At 37.6% G+C, this 19,193-nt stretch overlaps 1 protein-coding gene and 2 non-coding genes across 4 annotated transcripts in view; 1 reads left to right on the top strand and 2 right to left on the bottom strand.

Annotated features, from left to right (window-relative positions):
• Positions 1–18,436, bottom strand: part of KNL1 (kinetochore scaffold 1) — a 122,163-nt gene extending 103,727 nt beyond the window's left edge. For both annotated transcript variants that reach the window (XM_036923842.2, XM_036923843.2), the window contains exon 1: positions 18,180–18,436. The gene's annotated coding sequence lies outside the window, so the exon portion shown is untranslated. The remainder of the gene's footprint in view (positions 1–18,179) is intronic.
• On the bottom strand, positions 1,305–1,432 carry LOC118931421 (small nucleolar RNA SNORA33). The gene has a single exon (XR_005032378.1). It is a non-coding gene; the product is annotated as a small nucleolar RNA SNORA33 (small nucleolar RNA).
• Positions 18,437–18,651: 215 nt separating the features above from the next.
• Positions 18,652–18,733, top strand: TRNAS-GCU (transfer RNA serine (anticodon GCU)). Its single transcript has one exon. It is a non-coding gene; the product is annotated as a tRNA-Ser (tRNA).
• Positions 18,734–19,193: the final 460 nt, after the last annotated feature.

Raw genomic sequence — 19,193 nt, 5'->3', positions numbered from 1 at the left:
TGGGGCTATAAAACACAACAAATTTTGAGGAGTTTATACTCTTATAATTAACACTCTTGGAAAATTCTCATATTCGAGATCAAATCAATAGTACAGCATGGAGAATATAGTCAATGATTCTGTAATATCTTACTATGTTGACAGACAGTAACTGTACTAGCAGGGGTAAGGATTTAATAATATGGGTAAACTGTTGAACCATTGTGCTGTATACTTGAAACCAATATAAGATTGTATATCATTTGCTCTCTTACAACACTAAACTCTGTTTTCTACCTTTAGCTGGTATCTACCTACCACTTCAGCATTTTATTAAAAATAATAATAATAGAGAAATGTGGTATCCACATATAAATCAGGTTTAAAAATCAAATGAATATTCATACTTGAACTGACTGTGTATAGTTCATAATGCATTAACAAAACCGAAAGCTTCTGTGATGACTGCCCTTGTACTGTTCACCATGTAACTTATTCACTATGTAAGAATTTGTACTCCATGTAAGAATTTGTTCGTTATGCATCAGAAGATTGGAGACTGACGAAAATTGGGCTTGGGGTGGATTAATGATTGTGCATTAAGTATTGACCCCCCTATACAGAGATTTGTTGTGGTTAACAACTATTTGATCAATAAATATGAGAGATGCCCTCACTATATATATATATATATATATATATATATACATATATATATATATATATATAAACACACTTCCAATTGTAAAATAAATAAGTAACCGGGATGTAATGTATAGCATAAGGAATATAGTCAAAATATTGTAACAACTTGGTATGGTGATACCTGGTACCTAGAAATATCATGTATATAAATGTTGAGTCGCTGTGTTGTACACCTGAAACTAATGTAATGCAATGCTGTTGTCAACTACCCTTCAATAAAAAAAAAAAGATTGTATATCAATACTTCAAGATAAAATCAGTCACTGGGATATGGATTTTAATCATTCGAATAAAAATTTGCTCTAGTTTTTTAGTTTTTGGATTACATAATAATTCAATCCTAAAGTGAAGTCAGTTACATATCAAAATACAGAGGCTTTGCATAATATGCATATTTATCTTATGAAAATTTAACTACAAGTACTCAGCGAAAAAAATTTAAGACATGAAAGTAACCTTTTAAGTACTACAGCTGATTATGCTTACATATCCATTCAATGAGCATTTGTCTTGGAAAGGGTATGAAACAAGAGGCATAACCTGAAGTTTCCTCAATTGTTCTTAGTTCCAACCTATCCATAACTATACTAGAGCTTCACTTTATGCATTAACACTTTTTTTTTGGTAGCCATTTTCAGGGACCTAATGCCCTCAATGTCTTAAGGCTTTTAACATGGCTTTATTATTGACAACTTTCTCTAAATTTCTGCAGAAACACATTCAGATAAGCAGATCACTAAGCTGGCAACTTTTTTTAAACACTACTTTTTTTTTAATTGCTAGAAAATTTACATACAATATTATATTGGCTTCAGATGTAAAACATAGTGACTCGGTAATTATATATATGATTAGATGCTTGCCAAAGGTAAGTGTACTTACCCTGTTACCATACCAACATATTACAATATTATTGGTCATATTCCATATGTTATACTTCCATTCCTATGACTAACTTATTTTATAGTTTGCAGCTTGTACCTCTTTTTTATCCCCTTCACCTATTTTGCGTACCCACACAAATCTTTCTCCTATGGTAACCAACAATCTGTTGCCAATATTTATGGGACTAGTTCTTCCTCGTTTTGTGTTTTACTTCCATATGTAAGTGAAATCATGGTATTTGCCTTTCTCTGCCTGGCTTATTTCACTTAGCATGATACCCTAACTCTCTAGGTCCATCCAAGTTGTTACAAGTGGCAAGATTTCCTTCTTTTTTATTGCTGAATAATATTCTATTGTGTATCTGTACCACATCTTTATCCAATCATCTATCAATGGGCATTTGGGTTGCTTCCATATCTTTGCTATTGTAAATAATGCACACTGTACATAGGTGAGCATTTATCTTTCCAAATTAGTGATTTTGTTTTCTTCAGGTAAATTCTCAAAAGTAGAATTGCTGGTTTCTATGGTACTTCTATTTTTTAGTGTTTTGAGGAACCTCCATATTATTTTACACACTGGCTGGACCAATTTACATTCCCATCAACAGTGTAGGAGGGTTCCCTTCGCGCCACATCCACGCCAACACTTGTTATTTCTTGTCATTTGACTAGTAGCCATTCTGACAGTACCTCATTGTGGTTTTGATTTGCATTTCCCTATGCATTAACTTTAGAACCTCACCCCTGGGTAAGAACAAATTCCATTACAGATTTCAAAAATCTGAATAGCTACAGATTTTGACTCAACAATATTAGTATTTCTACCACCATATTAAATTAATACTATATTCATAAACTGTTAAGAATCAATGTTCTTACTCTTTGCAAATAAGTAAAAAAAATAGGTACTTAAAAGATATTTTATATGTTTTCATCATATATAACAAGAGCCAAATTAGGGAACAATACTTCATAATGAACCTGAACTTCAAACTGAAACAAATGTTTGCTTATTTTTGGTATCGGTTTACTCAATTAGCTGTCAATATAGATAGGATGATGGGCATATTCTAGGATTTGATCTCAGATGCTTTCCTTTTGTCCTCCATTGCTTTCTCAGTCTATCTATTCTTCTGGTTTCACTTACCTCCTGTTCACAGATAACACCCATATCTACTTAAAATAATATTTGTAATTATAGTTTTTATGTACATAGTATAAGAAATTGGTTTTACAAGATTAGTTTTTAAAAACAGCAGCCCCCTGCACTTCAGTATCTTCCTTCCCCAAAACAACCACTTTCACTACTGTAAGCTAATTATTTTGTTTTTTTTTTTTTCAATCACACATCACTATAATTTTTTTAAATGGAAACATTTTTCTTTTATGCTGGCTGTTTTAAAAAGTCATACATACTTAAAACTGTGTAGGAACTTGTTTTATCCCACTAACAATCATCATTCTTTAATAATGTATGTGTAATCCAAAGATAGACAATTTTCATAGATCATGCACATACAATCCCTAAGAAAATAAATATTTCAAGTGACTACAGATGACTGTTTTGTTTGCTTTAGCCACAGATATTTAAATTTTTGACAAGCCTTCTTCAGATTTCTAGACATTTATAATTCAAGTATTCTAGACCATGAGGTCACTCTTTCATTTTACATTGTAAGAGAAACTCCTTTTACAAAATGTTAGTATCCAATTTTGTTTCCAGATATATATATATATTTATATATATATTTTTAGCAGTATTAGCCTTTTTATTTTTTTCCACTTGGATATAATTACATACATTAAATTCCCTAATTTTAAATGTACAGTTTGATGAGATGTGGCAAATGCAAACAGTCATGTAACCCACACCACAATCAATAGAAATAGGTGGAATTAAGCACAGAAATGTCAATATTAAAATAAAAATCAGATATATGTATCTAAAAATCATTAGACATATTAGAAAACTAATAAATATTAAAGTAATCATCAGTATCTAATGTTCATACCTCCATGAACGTGCACTTGAGAAGACAGATAATTATTTTGTATTTTAAAAAAAAGTTCTTACAGAACTTGTTAGTTATGCTTCAGAAGATTGGAGACTGTTGAGAATTAGGCTTGGGGTTGATTAATGATGGTGCATTGAGTCCCCTATACAGAATTTTATTGTTGTTAACAACCATTTGATCAATAAATATGAGAGATGCCCTCTCAAAAAAAAAAGCTCTTACAGGGTATTATGCTCAGTGAAATAAGCCAGGCGGAGAAAGACAAGTACCAAATGATTTCACTCACGTGGAGTATAAGAGCAAAGAAAAATTGAAGGAACAAAACAGCAGCAGAATCACAGAAGCAACAAATGGACTAACAGTTACCAAAGGGAAAGGGACTGGGGAGGATGGGTGGGAAGGAAGGGATAAGGGCGGGAAAAAGAAAGGGAGCATTACAATTAGCATGTATAATGTGGGGGGTTAAGGGGCAGGCTCTACAACACAGAGAAGACAAGTAGTGATTTTACAGCATCTTACTAAACTGATGGACAGTGACTGTGAAGGGGATGTGGGGGGGACTTGGTGAAGGGGTGAGCCTAGTAAACATAATGTTCTTCATGTAATTGTAGATTAATGATACCAAAATAAAAAAAAAAGCTCTTACATGCAACCACCTCCATTTCATATATGCCTCACCCCCTACACATACACCCAGATACAGTACAAGAAAGAAAAGACATGCCAACTTCATTACCATTAATATAAAAATCCTAATAACTAGCAAAAAGGAGCCAGCAATTTATAAAAAGGATAATATGTCATGGTCATGTTAGTATTATTCCAGCAATGCAAAATTGGCTTAACAGTAGAAAATTAATTTGAAAATTTACCATACTAACAGATTCAAAGAGAAAAATCATATGACCATCTCAATAGCTGAAATACAGGTTTGATGAACTTTAACATCCATATTTTTAAAATTAGCAAATTAGGAATAGAAGATAAATTCCTTAATCTAACAAACAATATCTATTTAAAAAACAGTAAATATCCACTTAATTGTGAAACTGAAAACTTTCCTTCTGAGATTCAAGTATGACAGCTATTTCCACTTGTATTCAATCCATCATTAAGTTTTAGTAGTTCTATTTCTAATATATACAGGCATACCTCAGAGATAGTGCAGGTTCTGTTCCAGACCATTGTAATAAAGCAAATATTACAATAAAGGAATCAAATGAAGATTTTGGTTTCCCAGTGCATACAAAAGTTATGTTTATACTGTACTGCAGTATATAAAGCGTGTAATAATAGCATTATGTATAAAAAATCAATGTATATACCTTAATTTAGAATGCTTTATTGCTAAAAACCGCTAACCGTCATCTGAGCTTTCAGTGAGTCATGATCTTTTTGCTGATGCTGGCTGCTGACTGATCAGGATGTTGGTTGCTGAAGGGTAGGGTGCCTATGGCAATTTCTGAAAACAAGACAATAATGAAGTTTGCCTCATTGATTGACTATTCCCTTCATGAATGATTTCTCTGTACCATGTGATACTGTTTGACAGCATTTTACCCATAGAACTCTCAAAATTGAAGTCAGTGCTCTCAAACCCTGATGCTACTTTATCAACTAAATTTATGTAACATTCTAAATCCTCTGTTGTCATGCTGGCGAGGATGCAGAGAAAGGGGAGCCCTCCTACACTGCTAGTGGGAATATAAGCTAGTTCAACCATTGTGGAAAGCAATATGGAGGTTCCTCAAAAAAACTAAAAATAGAAATACCATTTGACCTGGGAATTCCACTCCTAGGAATTTACCCAAAGAATGTAATTTCTCAGATTCAAAAAGACATATGCACCCCTAAGTTTATTGCAGCACTATTTACAATAGCAAAGATTTGGAAGCAACCTAAGTGCCCATAAGTAGATGTGCCCATAAGATAAAGTGCCCATAAGATAAAGAAAATGTGGTACATATACACAATGGAATACTATTTAGCCATAAGAAAGAAACAAATCCTATCATTTGCAACAGCATGGATGGAGCTGAAGGATATTATGCTTAATGAAATAAGCCAGGATGAGAAAGACAAGTGCCAAATGATTTCCCTCATTTGTGGAGTATAACAACAAAGCAAAACTGAAGGAACAAAACAGCAGCAGACTCACAGACTCCAAGAAGGGACTAGCAGTTACAAAAGGGGAGGGGTGTGGGAGGGCGGGTGAGGAGGGAGGGAGAAGGGGATTGAAGGGTATCATGTTTAGTACACATGCTGTGGGGTGTCATGGGGAAGACAGTGTAGCACAGAGAAGGCAAATAGTGACTCTGTGGCATCTTACTACAGTGATGGACAGTGACTGCAATGGGGTATGGGGGGGACATGATAATATGGGTGAATATAATAACCACATTGTTTTTTCATGTGAAACCTTCATAAGAGTGTATATCAATAATACCTTAATAAAACAAACAAATAATAAAAAATAAATAAATCCTCTGTTGTCATTTTAACAATCTTCAAAGCATCTTCACCAGAGTAGATTCCATCTCAAGAAAACACTTTCTTTGCTCATCCATAAGAAGCAATTCTTCATCTGGTCAAGTTTTATCATGATATGGCAGCAATTCAGTCACATCTTCAGGCTCCATTTGTAATTCTTATTTTCTTGCTATTTCTACCATATCTCCAGTGACTTATTCCACTGAAGTCTTGAACCCATCAAAGTCATCCATGAAGGTTGGGATCAACTTCTTCCAAACTCCTGCTCCTGTTTGATGTCTTTCCATAAATCACGAAGAATTAAGAACTTAATGACATCTAGAATGGTGATTCTCTTCCAGAAGGTCTTCAATTGACTGCCCAGATTAATCAGAGGAATCACTATCTGTGGAAGCTAAAGCCTTAAGAGTATTTGTTTAACATGAGTCAGAAGTCAAAACTTTACTCATGGACTGCAGAATAGATGTTGTGTTAGCAAGCATGAAAACAACATTCATATCCATCAGAGTTCTTAGGTGACCAGGTGCATTGTCAATGAGCAGTAATGTTTTGAAAGGAATCTTTTTTTCTGAGCAGTAGTTTCAATGGTGGAGTTAAAATATTAAGCAGGTCTCACCAGTGAGCTTAAAATATTTAGTAAACTATGTTGCAAACAGATGTGCTATCATCCAACTTTTGTTGTTCCATTTATAGAGCCTAGGTAGAGTAGATTTAGCATCTATCTGAAGGGCCCAAGGATTATCAGACTGGCCAGTGAGCACTGGTTTCAATTTAAAGTCACCAACTGCATTAACCCCTAACAAGAGGCAGCCTATCTGTTGAAACTGTAAAGCAAGGCACTGACTTTTCTCTAGCTCTGGAAGTCATAGATGGCATCTTCTTCTGATAGAAGGCTGTTTGGCCTACACTGAAAATCTGTTGTTTACTGTAGCCACCTTCATTAACTATTTCAGCTAAATATTTTGGATAACTTGCTGCAGCTCCTACATCAGCACTTGCTGTTTTACCTTGTACTTTTATGTTTTGGAGATGGCTTCTTTTCTTATACCTCCTGAACCAACCTCTGCTAGGCTCCAACTTTTCTGCAGTTTCTTCACCTTTCTCAACCTTCATAGAATTGAAGAGAGTTGGGTCTTTGCTCTGGATTAGGTTTCAGCTTAAGGGAATGTTGTGGCTGGTTTGAACTTCTATCCAGGCCACTAAAACTTTTTTCATGTCAGTAATAAGGCTTTTTGCTTTCTTATCATTCATGCATTCACTAGAGTAGCACTTGTAATTTCCTTCAAGAACTTTTCCATTACATTGACAACTTGGCTAACTGAGGCAAGAGGCCTAGATTTCAGCCTGTCTTGGCTTTGACATGGACTCATCATTAAGCTTAGTCATTTCTAGCTTGAGACATGTGACTCTTCCTTTCAGTAGAACATTTAGAGGCCTTTGTAGGGTTATTAATTTCAAAATTGTTGTGTCTCAAGGAACATGTTGGTCCAAGGACAAGGGAAGAGACAGGGAAATGTTTGGCCAGTGCAGTAGTCGGATGCACACAGCATTTATCAACTAAGTTTTCTGTCTAATATGGATGCAGTCATGGTACAATAAAACATTCACATTAATGATCACTGGCCACAGATCACCATATGAAAATAATAATGGTGAGATTCAAGATGGCGGCATGAAAGGTGAGACAGAGAACCCCTCACAAAACCACAAATAGTATGAAAATATAGTTAATTAATACAACTAATCCTAAAACAGCAACAGGAAAGAAGGCTGAACCAGACTGCATACAGACCTCATGAACAGAGCAAATCTCACAAAACAGGGTAACGTAAGAAAGCCTTGATCTGGTGGGACCCAAGCCCTTCTCCCACCCCAGCTCACCAGTGGGAGGAAGAGAAATGGAGAGGGAAGCGGGTGGACGCTTGGGACTACTGAACACCCAGCCCTGGAGATTTGCTTTGCAAGCAGAAACCTACACGGTGTGGTGCTCTGGAGGCTGGGGAGCTGGGACAGGTGGAGTGCTTGAGTGAGATTCCACCTGTTTGTAGAGGATGGGACCCACATCTGGCCGCTCTGGGACAAAGGAAAGGCAGGCGGTCTGAGAGGCTTCCTAGCAGCGAGAGAGCGGCTGAAGGGGCGGGGTTTGCACGGAGCTTGCTGAGCGGGAGAAGGAAGAGCTGGACAAGGTTGTCTGATCGCACTCTGCCCAGTAAGTTGGGAACTTTGAGGGGCTTCAGGCGCTCCATCCCCCTGGCTGGCTGCTCAGCTCCAAGGCCCCCTACTGTGACACGCAGCCTGCCAAGCCTTCCTCTTGGCCTGACAGCACTGGCTTGCAAACCCGCAGTCACTGCACTGGCGTCAGGCCAGCCAGAGGGAGGCCCGGCCTACAACAGCTAGAGACACCGAGCACAGAGGCTTACACCTGTGTGCTCAGCCCACTGGCTGTGATACTGGAGACAGGCACCGCAGATGGGAATCAGGAAACAGATCTTTCCTTCCCCCAGGCACGAGCTCTGCTCCCCTATGACTCCCAACATAACTCTAGAGGCTGAGCAGCTCCAGTGACTGGAGCTTCTGGATACTAGAGGGTACCACATAGAAATATGAAACGTCAAAAGAACCTGGTTCAGACGACAGTCTCACAAATCCCAGAAAAAGGGCCAAATGAAACCGAACTCTCCAATCTTCCTGAAAGAGAGTTCAGAATAAAAATCATAAACATGCTTATGGAGGTACAGAAAAATATTCAAGAACTCAGGAACAAATTTAAGTTGGAGATGCAATCATTAAGAAATTCCATAGCTGAAATGAAACATACAATGGAAGGATTTAAAACCAGATTAAATGTAGTAGAAGAGATGGTAAATGAAATAGAAATTAGGGAAGAGGAATACAAAAGAGCTGAGGCACAGAGAGCAAAAAGAATCTCTAAAAATGAAAGAATATTGAGAGAACTGTGTGACCAATCCAAATGGAACAATATTCGCATTATAGGTGTACCAGAAAGAGAAGAGAGAAAAAAAGGTATAGAAAGTGTCACTGAGGAGGTAATTACTGAAAACTTCCCCAATCTGGGGAAGGATATAGTGTCTCAAGCCATGGAGGTGCACAGATCTCCGAACACAAGGGACCCAAGGAAGACAACATCAAGACTTATAATAATTAAAATGGCAAAGATCAAGGATAAAGACAGAATTTTAAAAGGAGCTAGAGAGAGAAACAAGATCACATACAAAGGAAGACCCATCAGGCTATCATCAGATTTCTCAACAGAAATCTTACAGACCAGATGGGAGTGGCATGATATATTTAATGCAATGAAGGGCCTTGGACCAAAAAATACTCTACCCGGCAAGGTTATCATTTAAATCTGAAGGAGATATTAAACAATTTTCAGATAAGCAAAAGCTGAGAGAATTTACCTCCCACAAACCACCTCTACAGTTCATTTTGGAGGGATTCTTATGGATGGAAGTATTCATAAGGTTAAATAGATGTGACCCAATGGATAGACAAAGAGTACAGAATATGATTCATAACATACAAAGAATGGAGGAGGAAGAAAAAGAAAAAGGAGGAAAAAAAAAAAGAACCTTTAGGTTGCATTTGTAGTAGCATATAAAGTGAGTTAAATTAGACCATTAGATAGTAAGGGAATTACCCCTGAACCCTTGGTAACCACAACTCTAAAGCCTGCAATGGCAATAAGTATATACCTATCGATAATCACCCTAAATATAAATGGTCTGAATGCACTAATCAAAAGACATAGAGTTACTGAATGGATAAAAAACAAGAACCATCTATATGCAGCCTACAAGAGACTCACTTCAAACCCAAAGACATATAAAGATTGAAAAATATATTTCATGCAACTAATAGGGAGAAAAAAGCAGGAGTTGCAGTACTTGTATCAGACAAGACAGACTTCAAAACAAAGAAAGTCACAAGAGAGAAAAAAGGACATTACATAATGATATCCAACAAGAATATATAACCATTATAAATATCTATGCACCCAATACAGGATCATCTACATATGTGAAACAAATATGAACAGAATTAAAGGGGAAAACAGAATGCAATGCATTCATTTTAGGAGACTTCAGCACAACACTCACTCCGAAGGACAGATCAACCAGACAGAAAATAAGCAGAGACAGAGGCACTGAACAACATATTGGAACAGATGGATCTAATGGACATCTACAGAACACTTCATTCAAAAGCAACAGGATACACATTCTTCTCAAGTGCACATGGAATATTTTCAAGAATAGATCATATACTAGGCCACAAAAAGAGCCTCAGTAAATTAAAAAAGACTGAAATTGTACCAACCAGCTTCTCAGATCACAAAGGTATAAAACTAGAAATAAATTACACAAAGAAAATGAAAAAGCCCACAAACACATAGAGGCTTAATAACATGCTCCTAATTAATCAATAGATCAATGACCAAATAAAAACAGAGATCAAGCAATATATGGAGACAAATGACAACAGTAATTCAACAACACAAAATCTGTGGGACACAGCAAAGGCTGTGCCAAGAGGGAAATATATTGCAATACAGGCTTAACTCAGGAAAGAAGAACAATCCCAAATGAACAGTCTAAACTCACAATTAATGAAGCTAGAAAAGAACAAATGGGGCCCAAAGTCAGTAGAAGGACGGACATAAAGATTAAAGCAGAGATAATAAAATTGAGAAAAATAAAACAATAGAAAAAAAATGAATGAAAGCAGGAGCTGGTTCTTTGAGAAAATAAACAAAATAGATAACCCCCTAGCCAGACTTATCAAGACAAAAAGAGAGCCTACACACACATAAACAGTATCAGAAATGAGAAAGGAAAAATCACTATGGACACCACAGAAAGACAAAGAATTATGAGAGAATATTATGAAAAAGTATATGCTAACAAACTGGTTAACCTAGAAGAAATGGAACAACTTTCTAGAAAAATACAACCTTCTGAGGCTGATCAAGGAAGAAACAGAAAATCTGAAGAGACCAATTACCAGCAAAGAAATTGAATTGGTAATCAAAAAACTAACTAACAACAAAATTCCTGAACTAGATAGTTTCACTGCTGAATTTTATCAAACATTTAGTGAAGACCTAATACCCATCCTCCTTAAAGTTTTCCAAAAAGTAGAACAGGAGGGAATACTTCCAAACTCATTCTATGAGGCCAAAATCACTCTAATACCAAAACCAGGCAAAGACACCACAAAAAAAGAAAACTACAGACCAATACCCCTGATAAACATAGATGCAAAAATACTCAACAAAATATTAGCAAACCAAATTCAAAAATACATCAAAAAGATCATCCATCATGATCAAGTGGGATTCATCCCAGGGATACAAGGATGGTACAACATTCGAAAATCCATCAACATCATCCACCACATCAACAAAAAGAAGGACAAAAACCACATGATTATCTCCATAGATGTGGAAAAAGCATTTGACAAAACTCAACACCCATTCATGATAAAAACTCTCAACAAAATGGGTATACACGGCAAGTACCTCAAAATAATAACAGCCATATATGACAAACCCACAGCCAACATCATACTTAACAGCGAGAAGCTGAAAGCTTTTCCTTTAAGATAGGGAACAAGACAAGGATTCCCACTCTCCACACTTCTATTCAACATAGTTCTGGAGGTCCTAGCCAAGGCAATCAGACAATACAAAGAAATAAAAGGCATCCAGATTGGCAAGGAAGAAGTCAAACTGTCCCTGTTTGCAGATGACATGATACTGCACATAAAAAACCCTAAAGAATCCACTCCAAAACTACGAGAACCTAATATGTGAATTCAGCAAAGTTGTGGGATACAAAATTAATACACAGAAATCTGTTGCATTCCTATACACTAATGGTGAACTAGCAGAAAGAGAAATCAGGAAAATAATTCCATTCACAATTGCATCAAAAAGAATCAAATACCTAGGAATAAACCGAACAAAGGAACTGAAAGACCTGTACCCTGAAAATTACAAGACAGTCTTAAGAGAAATTAAAGAGGACACTAACAAATGGAAATTCATCCCATACTCTTGGCTAGGAAGAATTAATATTGTCAAAATGGCCATCCTGCCTAAAGCAATCTACAGATTCAATGCAATCCCTATCAAAATACCTACAGCATTCTTCAATGAACTAGAGAAAATAGTTCTAAAATTCATATGGAATGACAAAAGACCCCGAATAGCCAAAGCAATCCTGAGAAGGAAGAATAAAGCAGGGGGAATTATGCTCCCTGACTTCAAGCTCTACTACAAAGTCACAGTCTTCAAGACAATTTGGTACTGGCACAAGAACAGACCCACAGACCAGTGGAACAGAATAGAGAGCCCAGATACAAACCCAAGCATATATGGTCAATAAATATATGATAAAGCAGCCATGGATATACAATGGGGAAATGACCGCCTCTTCGACAGCTGGTGTTGGCAAAACTGGACAGCTACATGTAAGAGAATTAAACTGGATTATTGTCTAACCCCATACACAAAAGTAAACTCAAAAGGGATCAAAGACCTGAATGTAAGTCATGAAACCACAAAACTCTTAGAAGAAAACACAGGCAAAAATCTCTTGGATGAAATGCAAATTAAAACCACAATGAGATATCATCTCACACCAGTAAGGATAGCTACCATCCAAAAGACAAACAAAAACAAATGTTGGCGAGGTTGTGGAGAAAGGGGAACACTCCTACCCTGCTGGTGAGAATGTAAATTAGTTTAACCACTATGGAAAGCAGTATGGAGGTCCTCAAAAAACTCAAAATAGAAATACCATTTGACCCAGGAATTCCACTTCTAGGAATTTACCCTAAGAATGCAGCAGTCCAGTTTGAAAAAGACAGATGCACCCCAATGTTTATCGCAGCACTATTTACAATAGCCAAGAAATGGAAGCAACCTAAGTGTCCATCAGTAGATGAATGGATAAAGAAGATGTGGTACATATACACAATGGAATATTATTCAGCCATAAGAAGAAAACAAATCCTACCATTTGCAATAACATGGATGGAGCTGGAGGGTATTATGCTCAGTGAAATAAGCCAGGTGGAGAAAGACAAATACCAAATGATTTCACTCATATGTGGAGTATAAGAACAAAGAAAAACTGAAGGAACAAAACAGCAGCAGAATCACAGAACCCAAGAATGGACTGACAGTTACCAAAGGGAAAGGGACTGGGGAGAATGGGAGGGAAGGGAGGGATAAGTGTGGGGAAAAAGAAAGGGGGTGTTATGATTAGCATGCATAATGTGGGGGGGTCATGGGGTGAGCTGTGCAACACAGAGAAGACAAGTAGTGATTCTGCGACATCTTACTATGCTGATGGACAGTGACTGACGGGGTTTGTGGGGGAGACTTGGTGAAGGGGGGACCCTAGTAAACATAATGTTCTTCATGTAATTGTAGATTAATGATAACAACAACAACAACAAAATCTCTTGGATATAAACATGAGTAACTTCATGAGCATATCTCTCCGGGCAAGGGAAACAAAAGCAAAAATGAACAAGTGGGACTATATCAAACTAAAAAGCTTCTGTACAGCAAAGGACACCATCAGTAGAACAAAAAGACATCCTACAGTATGGGAGAATATATTCATAAATGACATATCTGACAAGGGGTTGACATCAAATTATATAAAGACCTCACGTCCCTCAACAAACATAAAGCAAATAATCCAATTAAAAAATGGGCAGAGGAGCTGAGCAGACATTTCACCAAAGAAGAAATTCAGATAGCCAACAGGCACATGAAAAGATGCTCCATGTTGCTAGTCATCAGAGAAATGCAAATTAAAACCGCAACGAGATATCACCTCCTTCCAGTTAGGATGGCCACCTTCCAAAAGACAAACAACAACAAATGTTGATGAGGATGTGGAGAAAGGGGAACCCTCCTACACTGCGGTGGGAATGTAAACTAGTTCAATCATTGTGGAAAGCAGTATGGAGGTTCCTCAAAAAAACTAAAAATAGAAATACCATTTGACCCAGGAATTCCACTCCTAGGAATTTACCCTAAGATTGCAAGAGCCCAGTTTGAAAAAGACAGATGCACCCCGATGTTTATCGCAGCACTATTCACAATAGCCAAGAAATGGAAGCAACCTAAGTGTCCATCAGGACATGAATGGATAAAGATGTGGTACATATACACAATGCAATATTATTCAGCCATAAGAAGAAAACAAATCCTACCATTTGCAACAACATGGATGGAACTAGAGGGTATTATGCTCAGTGAAATAAGCCCAGCAGAAAAAGACAGTATCAAATGATTTCACTTATCTGTGGAGTATCAGAGCAATGCAAAAACTGAAGGAACAAAACAGCAGCAGAATCACAGAACCCAAGAATGGACTAACAGTTACCAAAGGGAAAGGGATTGGGGAGGCAGGTGGGAAGGGAGGGATAAGGGGAGAGAAAAGGGTCATTACGATTAGCACATAGAATGTAGGGGGCGGTGACACGGGGAAGGCAGTATAACACAGAGAAGACAAGTAGTGATTCTATAGCATCTTACTACGCTGATAGACAGTGACCGTAATGGGGTATGTGGTCGGGACTTGATAATAGGGGGAGTCTAGTAACCATAATGATGTTTATATAATTGTACATTAATAATAGCAAAAGAAAAAGAAAAAAATAATAGTGGAAAAGCTTGAAATATTTCCATAATTACCAGAATGTAACACAGAGACACAAAGTGAAGAAATGCTGTTACAAAAATGACATTGATAGACTTGACACAGGGTTGTCACAAACCTTCAACTTGTAAAAAATGCACTATCTTGAAGTTCAATAAAATGAGGTATGTGTGTCTCCCAAATCCATTCACTTATATCTTCAGTGCTATCCCCATAGTTCAAGCTACCATCCCCTCTCACAGAGAATATTGCAATATTCACTTCACTGGTCTTCCTCCTTTCACTCTTATCCTCCTAAAATCCTTTCTCTGCATAGTAGGCATCTTCTTAAACATAAATCACATTTAAGACAATCCCTACTTAAAACCCTTCAATGGTTTCTCATTGTACCTACAATAAATTATTCACCAGGATGTGCTAAGCTCTACAAGATTTGGTCCCTGCTTGCTTCCCAAACTTCACACTTATAACCTTATACCATTGTCTTCCTCACTCATTATGCTAGCCATATTGGCATTTCTATTCCTGCCCACACAAAGCTCTTTCCTGAGTCAATGAATTTATATTTGCTATTTTCTCTTGGCAAGAAAGCCAAGAAAAAGCATTCTTTGTAACACTGTATATGTCTTCTTTGCAGCATTACCATATCTGCAATTAAGTCTGATAAGTAAATTATTTCTGCTCTCTCCCCAAACTACCCTTGCCTCAACTCTATGAGAATAAAGCTAGTGTCTCACATGTCCACTGTTATATTCTAAGAACCTAGCATAGTACTTTGTAAATAATAGCTCAATAAACATTTGCTGAATGAGTAATTAAGAAACAATTCTTTTAAGTTACCTTTGCAATCACCAACTTGCAAATTTCTTCTCCTTTCGGGAAAAAAACTCACATTTAAATATTAAATTCTAGTAAATTAGGATCACCTAAACATCTTCACAATTTGAAATAGTCATGAGCATCATTCTTTGTCAAAACTGTGGACAAGTTGGTACTCAATTGTTGAGATTCTAAACTTACTGAAGCCCTCTTTAAAAATATTGTATTATATAACTGTAAGTTCCACTTGCAATAAAAATAGGAGGCCGCATATCCTCACATGAAGCCTCATTTGTAAAATGCTATTATGGTAGAACTCTTGATCACTGCCACATTTATTATTGATTGGTCCCACAGCTCTGTACCTGGCATGCAGCAGTATTATAGCATATCACAAAGGTGTCCTGGGATGTTTACATTTTTGAGAGGAACAGCAATCTTTGACATCTGTCAGGCACTGTGTGAACTACCATCCCACTGTATCAACTACTGTCTCAAAATAGTGTCACTTGCATTATGTTAGTTTTGATAACATATTATTGCAAAGCTTGATTTTTGGCAGTTGCTGTGATATATAAAGCAAGTTCTTTCTATCATTGTGGTACAGGAAATGAGGGTCGCAGTGTCAAATCTGTTTCTAAAATTTGAGAAGTTGTGCAATGTTCAACCGGTACACACATCCAATTAGTAAATAATTGTGATTACTTAAGAATAAAATTTCTTTTCCTTCAATTTAAACATATATTTTTCAAATGACTACTAAGTGTTTAGGATGTAAATTTATTTCAACTTAGCAACTTTTTAAGTTGTTTGAGCCTCATGTAATAAATGGAATTGTTAGGTATTTTTTTGGCCTCAGAGTACCATGAGCCAAGGAAGTTTGGAAACTACAAGTTTAAATAACCCTGACAATCTGCAAAGTATGGCTACTGGGACAAATGGATCCTTAAGAGTGGTGTTTTACATTTCTGAATGGGTTGTAGAAAACAAAACAAAAAACAAAGAATACGTGACAGAGACCATGCCAGTGACCATTCAGCCTACAAAGCATGAAATATTTACTATCTGGTTCTTTGTACACATCCTGCATTTATACCACCATTACCCACTGATACAGGTTGTAGACCTGTGCTGTCCAAATACAGTAGCTATTTAAATTTAAATTAATTACAATGAAATAAAATTTAAAACTCAGTTCTTCAGTCACTATAGCCACATTTCAAGTGCTCAATAGTGTCATGTGACTAGTGGGCATTGTGTTGGACAGTGTAGATATAAAACATTACAATTATCACTGAAAGTTTTATTGGAGAGCACTGCCCTTTCAATATGAACATGTAGTATTTTCTAGTCTTTTATTTAGCACCAAACACATCATTAATACTACCACTATAAACATTTCTACTCAGTTTACATCTATTTGTCTTGTAAACACTCCCAGGCCTTCATATAATCAAGAATTATACTGCTTGGAACCCAACCTTTAATTAGCAAAATCTTAACATTTTTATCTCTGTAAATCATTCTTCCCTTCAAGTTTCACCTCAAATGGCACTTATTCAATGAAACCTCCTTTAGTCTCCAAGCCAAAGCATCAAATAAGCTTTCCCTTTTCTGTTCTATAGAAGGACCTATAGGTCCTAAAGGACCACTTTATAAGTCCTATAATCTTCTACATTGTCTAGTATTATAGTTATTCGTATATATTAATTATTCCCCTTTCCGGACTGTAAACTCTTCTAGGTTAGGGACTCTGAACCATCCGCTGCTAGCCCTAGCACAAGACAACAGGAACCGAGTATTTGAGGAATTTGATTGATTCAGTTCAAATGGAGTGAAAACTTCAATGTTAATATCTAGAGTAAGCTCTCTGTCATATCGCTGCAAACCTACCTTTAAAATTCCAACAGGCAATTTTTAAAAAGATTTTTTCTTTAACTCTAGTGTAAATAGCAAGAAAAGGGACTTTAACTGTGAGTTAATAAGGGACAGAGGGAAATTTTTAAAAACTCATTTGCGGCGTACTACAATATTGGCTTAATTTGTTAGTACATCTTCAGGAAACCGAATGTCCAGTGCTGCCAGCATCTGGATCAGACACTAAATAAACCGCGACAAGCCGAGAATTTAAAAATCAGTTATTGCTGTTACTTCAGTTATAGCTAAGAAAGACCGAGCCTGAAATACAGACTTGAGTTCCCTAGAGAAGAACGGCAGGGGTTCGCGAGGAAGGGTCCGGGAGCCCTGACAGAAGATGGCGGGGCGGGGCGGGACGCCCCCGCGGGGCGCCCCGGGCGCGGCGCTGACTCAGCCACCAACTGGTAATCCCAGCCGGCCGCGGAGCCAGGCGTGGCGGGAGAATCGCTAGGAAGGAGAGAGGCAAGAAAGAGGTGCTGGCCGAAGTGAGGAAAGAAGAGCCCTCAACCCGGGGAGAAGTGTCTACTCTGCGCCCAGCTCTTTCAGAGGCTTCCAGGCTGAGGGACCTTCCCCCACTTCCCACCGCGGGGCCCTCAGAGCACTCAAGCAAAACCTAAAGCCCCCACCCCAGGATCCCAGAACGAAAGGGTCATTCTTTTTACCCGTCTCAGCCCAACTGCTTGACAAATTATCCTCAGACTTGTTTGGGGCCCCGCGCGCTCCTCAGAGGGCAAGCTTCTCACCGCCGCCCCTCGAATTCACCTCACGACGCCCAGACTGCCTCAGAGAGGTATTCAAATCTAACCGCCTTCGTATTGCGCATGCGCAATATCGCTCTACGCGTCGGCTCCGCCCTTCAGACGCCAGAGCAACCCTATTCTTAAAACTCCTTTTATCAAACTTTCCAGCCTGTTTGCCGATTTTATTTCCTTCAAGGTTATCTCATTTTCTACCCAATTTTATTTTGCCTTTCCCCTTTGCAGATCCCACATATCAAGGGGGCGGCCATCTTCTTTTGATTGTTATAAAAATGATCAGATCTTTGCTTCCGTACAAAATGGCGATTTTCATAACAGTGCGTCACATCCCCCTAGTATTACTCCCTATAGTTACCACGAAGACGTAGGTTTCAGGGACGAGGTGGCCGAGTGGTTAAGGCGATGGACTGCTAATCCATTGTGCTCTGCACGCGTGGGTTCGAATCCCATCCTCGTCGGGGTTCTATTTTGCCTCGGATTTGAACAAGTGAATGTAAATTCGTTTGCGGAGTGCAGTTGAATATTTCAGTGACTATTTATTAGTCAACTACAATAGCACTATCAATCTCAGTTTGACATGCTTGAAAGACAATTTTTGGAGCATTCTAACCTTATAGGTAAAGAAAGAAGGAAAGAGACATCTTAGAAAATGTCCGTGCCGCAGTTAGTTTCTTTTTATATCAACTAAACAGCAGTACATAGAATTCCACGATTGCCATTCCCGTATGCTCTAATGCTCTTCTGCTCCATATTAATTAACCTAGCTCCTGACCGAGGGGCTTCAATTATTGTGCACTCTTAACCCAGGGTTTTTAATACCTGTCCTTGCAATGAAATACCAGGTTTCACTTCAAAAGCTCCTGCAAGACAGATGTTTAGGATTCTCTACTAGCCCCCAGCAGGCTGCAGGTGCTCAAG

The sequence above is a fragment of the Manis pentadactyla genome, chromosome 11 (assembly GCF_030020395.1).
Source record: "Manis pentadactyla isolate mManPen7 chromosome 11, mManPen7.hap1, whole genome shotgun sequence".
NCBI classification, from domain to species: domain Eukaryota; kingdom Metazoa; phylum Chordata; class Mammalia; order Pholidota; family Manidae; genus Manis; species Manis pentadactyla.
The sequence above is the reverse complement of the archived record's forward strand: the minus strand, read 5'-3'. Positions and strand labels throughout refer to the sequence as shown.